Source organism: Asterias rubens, chromosome 21, assembly GCF_902459465.1.
Source record: "Asterias rubens chromosome 21, eAstRub1.3, whole genome shotgun sequence".
In the NCBI taxonomy this organism is placed as follows: domain Eukaryota; kingdom Metazoa; phylum Echinodermata; class Asteroidea; order Forcipulatida; family Asteriidae; genus Asterias; species Asterias rubens.
Window position 1 is genome coordinate 5,192,295 of NC_047082.1, and position 5,228 is coordinate 5,197,522.

Genomic DNA, 5,228 nt, shown 5'->3' on the forward strand with positions numbered 1-5,228 from the left:
GTTTCACCTCATTAAATCAGTTTTCAAACTGTACGTTCCCCTATCCTTATCCAAGAAGACCAATAGTCTTTACGCGAGTGCGTCAGGTTTTCTTTTGACGTGTACCCTCATTAGAGGAGAGGAAAACATACGGTAGTTAACTATGATATCGACCATTGGTTCGCCTGTATTTTTGTCCGCCAAGGCGCTATGCATTTATTCTCTACGAATTGTATATCTAAAACAAAACTATTTGAAGCGAGCCATTCAATAGACCGATTTCGCTTGGTTTTACACATCAACAAACAAACGCGTATAGGCCTACTGCATGTTTATTGTTGCATTTGTTTGTTAAATAGGCTTTTTTTCGAAATCACTGAATAATATTCTGGAGTTTGTACCATGAGACCTTACCGGTGGCTGAACAATGCCAGTAATGGGTAAACACAGTCTGTTCCACCAACTAGGAACTTCAACGAGAATGTAGATTTCGAGACCTCAACATTAGATTGAGGACTCGAAATCAAGCATCTGAAAGCACACAACTTTGTGTGACAAGGGTGTTATTTTCTTCTGTTGTTATCTCACAACTTCGACGACCAACTGAGTTCAAATTTCACAGGTTTGTTATTTCGTGCATATGTTGAGATACACCAAGTGAGGAGATTGGTCTTTGACAATTGCCAAAAGTGTCCACTGCATTAACTTGATGTTTAGTGTGTCACACTTAATTGGTTCAAATGCTTCTCTTGTTGCAAATTTTCTTGGTAAAGATTGACTGAAAAGGAGTGTAATTTGCAATTGTCTGCTAAGAGAAGAGGATCGACCAGGAATAAGAGACTATTTTTAGTTGAAAGCTCAATAAGGGTTGTAAAATTGTGGACAAGTCGTTAAATGTTTGTATGACATGTTTGATATCTTTTTAAAGGCAAGGTTTCCATTCGGTTGTTGAAACCCTTCGAATATTTAAACCCCATAAATATGAATGTAGATCAAGCAATAAAACTTCATTTCAAAAATGAAAATTTCATTTCAAAAGGTGGTAGCATTTATTAAGTTACTGCCGAAAATCTGAAGCGGTTATATACATGCAGGAGGTAATTGTTAGGGGCATGTATTGTAATATTTGGAAATGGGAATACGAGTGTCTTTATGTGGATTATAAAAGCTATGAACTTTACGAACAAGCAGATTTCACTGGTACATCAGAGTTGTTTTTTCTCCTATAATTTTAAGGAAATAACCTTTTAAATATACATACACATGTTGACAAGTATTCTTCCATGCTTATAACTTTTAAAAGTGGTGAAAAGCTCCTCTGAAATAGTTTCTAGAGACAACTATTATAAGGCGTAGAAAATAGGGGATGTTGCTCAAATTTGACAGACAACTTGCTCACTCACATAATGACGTAAAGCACAAATTTAGGCGAAAAAAATTAATCCATGAGTAAGCAATCATTGCAGTCCTCATTCGAAAATAAAAATATGAAATAAATAGTGGTCGGTTTTAAACACTGTACGAAATTCTTAAAATGTCTACAAAGGAGTTACAAAATTAAACGTTATATGCGTTTGATCTTGCCCTGAGGTCAATCAACATAATAACACAATCCACATACTGACAGAAACAACATACTGACAAAATGAAATTGCTCAATCCCAATACTGACCCAAAATATCACGTATTTCTCTGTCATTCTGTGACTAATGTACATATTCTCATCCACATAATGACACCACTTGTACACAGTCTATGAGGCAGGTTTCTCTCTGCAAAATCCTAGTCCTCATCACTGATTTCCACCAGCACACCCCCATACATAACACATACTGTACATGTACATGCACATGTACCATCTGTACGATACACTATAGCCTTTAGTCAAGGCACACGCGGCACACCGGATGTAGTCTAGGTTCCTAGACCATTGGTGTTGCGTGGTCACACACAACCAACGTTCCGATTATGCACGGCAAAAACTGTACACGCTTGTAATGAACGAACGCTAGCGGGCGCTCTGTTTCTCTGATTTCCTGTGCTCACCAAGGTTTAGGACATTTGCAACGACGGGTCTTAGCTTTTTTATTGTTTTTCGGCAAATCTCCCCCGACTTTCCGGTGGAGCCAATCAGAGGCTGCGTTGCGGTTGGCTCATGAATAATTCATCAGTGTTGTGCATGCAGTGTACAATGCATGCAGTAATTACGTTGCATGACTTTTGCTATACTCTGCATGTGTGTGTGGGTATATGTTTTTATCGGAGTATAATAATGTCCAGATCAGTAGGATTTAAAACTTTGCAACATGGTGGAAATACGATAAAGAAAGGTTTGCGGTACCACCACAAACCTTTCTATGTATAATATCCAGATCCAGACTACTGCATTGCCATGATGCAGCTTGAAATGCGAACGGGCGTTATGCTCCCGACGTGCCAGGGCCCACACTGATGAAGCCTGTATTGGCTAAACAATTTGTTTATAGTTATCACAAAATAGCATTGCTTAGCAGAAACTGGTTACCAGCCAATTTTTAATTAAATTTGAAATGTTGTAGACTTATGCCTAGTGCCCACCTAAATTTTTGGATAGTAAAGAAACTTTGTACAGTATTTTCTGCCAAACAGATATTAACTGGTGGGCCCTGTAGTGTTATTCACAGTGAAAGTCTTTTAATCTTGGGGGAAGGAAATCTTGAGGGATTCAAAAGCGTCTTTGTGAGAATGTATTTTGAAACGTAAGCGTAGCTGCAGATCTTGGAACGTAAGCGTAGCTTGACTCGGGATTGAAAGCGTACTTTTTGATATTGTAGCATAACCTAAACGTATCTTGGAGTGTATAAGCGTAGCTGAGTAGCTGCGTAGCTTGGAACGTAACAGTATCTTTTGGAGCGTAAGCATCTTGGAACCTAATTCGTAGCTGCGTATCTTGGAACGTAAGCGTAACTTGACATGGGATTGAAAGCGTACCTTTTGATATTATAGCGTAACTTGAAGGAACATAAGCAGATCTGTAAGCGCAGCTGAGTAGCTGTGTAGCTTGGATTGTTGACATCTTTTGGAACGTAAGCATATCTTGGACTGAAGCGTAGCATATTGGAACATAAACGTAGCTGCGTATCTTTGAACGTAAGCATAGCTTGACTCGGGCTTGAAAGCGTACCTTTTGATATTATAGTGTAACTTGAAGGAACGTAGACCTAAGTGTATCTTGGAATGTAAACGTAGCTGCGTATCTTGGAATGTAAGCGTAGCTTGACTCGGGCTTGAAAACATACCTTTTGATATTATAGTGTAACTTGAAGGAACGTAGACATAAGCGTATCTTTGAACGTAAACGTAGCCGAGTAGCTGCGCAGCTTGGAACGTAACCATATAATATTTTTTGGAATGTAGTCGTAACAATATCTTTTGGAACAACTCATGAGAAATTGCGAATTTTGATTGATTGTCGGGTGGCGACTACTGCTATTCAACTCCCAGTTATTTGAGGCGAGTAGTCGGGTCATAAATTCCACTAGTTTCCCAGTTTAATCATTACCTCAAAAATAACTCTTCATTCACAGAATTAAAAAATAATACTTTGTTTGGCAAAATTATGCTTAGAGGGAATTTTGTTTCAGCATTATTTTTATTTCAACCTTTTATAAAAAATTCTCATAATATTTTTAAGCTACTCACACAATAACACTGTCAATATAACCATGGAGGTAGATGCGATATTCCTACGTTTTGACATCATCAAAATTACCTGAAAACTCATAACAAAAAAAAATTAGGGGGCCATGAATCAAAATGGAGCATATTGGAACGTTGCGATCATAACAACGGAGTCGACACCCGCAAGCTGGGAGTTCATAGCGCCCGGGATTTAACAACTCCAACCCCCACGAGACACGGCATGGGCGGTACGTGATATTCCACAAGGCTTATTTCACGTTCCGATTGCTCCACGCCGTGGGGCCATACAAGCGTCAGTTACACGGACTCTCTGAATGCTAATCTTACGTTCGATTTTTGACCATTATTTACGATTTCAAATCGTCACGTATCCATAATCTGAATAGGTAGTCTATACTTAAAATTTCACTGTTTTCCTTTTAATAGGCCTATAAATTAATGACCACGGAATTACTCTTTGAGCAAAGATTATTAAAAATAGAGCGCCGATCATATTGACCTTTGACTCGGTCTAGTTTGAATAGTCATCTTCAATTCGTCACGTGATATGAATATTGCATACATTAAGAGTAATTTACATAGTCTGGCCACGCCTTCAATTTGCAAATGTCCTAGACTTGGTGAGCACAGGAAATCAGAGAAACAGAGCGCCCGCTAGCGTTCGTTCATTACAAGCGTGTACAGTTTTTGCCGTGCATAATCGGAACGTTGGTTGTGTGTGACCACGCAACACCAATGGTCTAGGAACCTAGACTACACCGGATGGCACGCACAACCCCAAAAATGTAACGCACGAAAAAAGACTATCACCGCGAGCGGCGAAGCCGCGAAGCGCCTTTACCAAGTCGTTTTGGGGCCTTACGTTTTTCTTTACATTTGCCAACAATTTTGGTGGGAGAAAATGTAATGCATTAGCGTGGTGAGTTGTTTGCCACATTAACTTGCATGACGTCACAAAAACGTTCGATGCAAATTCGTTACATTTTCTCCCACAAAAATCGTTGGCAAATGTAAAGAAAAACATAAGGCCCCCAAAACGAGTTGGTAAAGGCGCGGCTTCGCCGCTCGCGGTGATGGTCTTTTTTCGTGCGTTACATTTTTGGGGCTGTGCGTGCTATCCGGTGTGCCGCGTGCGCCTTGACTAAAGGCTAGGTACACTACGGAACACTACTTTACATGAGCACTTTTAGTATGAGCCACACGCACAAGGTTGAAGACACGACAGTACTCATGACTACGCTATACTGTTCTCGCTGTACAATGTACTGCACCCACAATGTATACGTTGTTCGTGTATACACTGCGTGCAGTTTTTGCACGGTTGCCGAATTGTGCCGCGCACTGGGCACACTACGCCAACAGCCTTGAATCAGGGCTAGCGTACCGAACCAGTATTTTGTGCATGGTTGTGATCTCGTGGGGTACAATAGCGGGGGGGGGGGGGGGATAGATTCCTGATGCTTTGTGTGGCTTTTTATCTGGTTACGCATTATTGGTCCGCATTGAAGTTAAACATATTAGAAAAGACCAAAGATTATAGAGCGCCGAAGGCGCCTTGGAGACTAAGA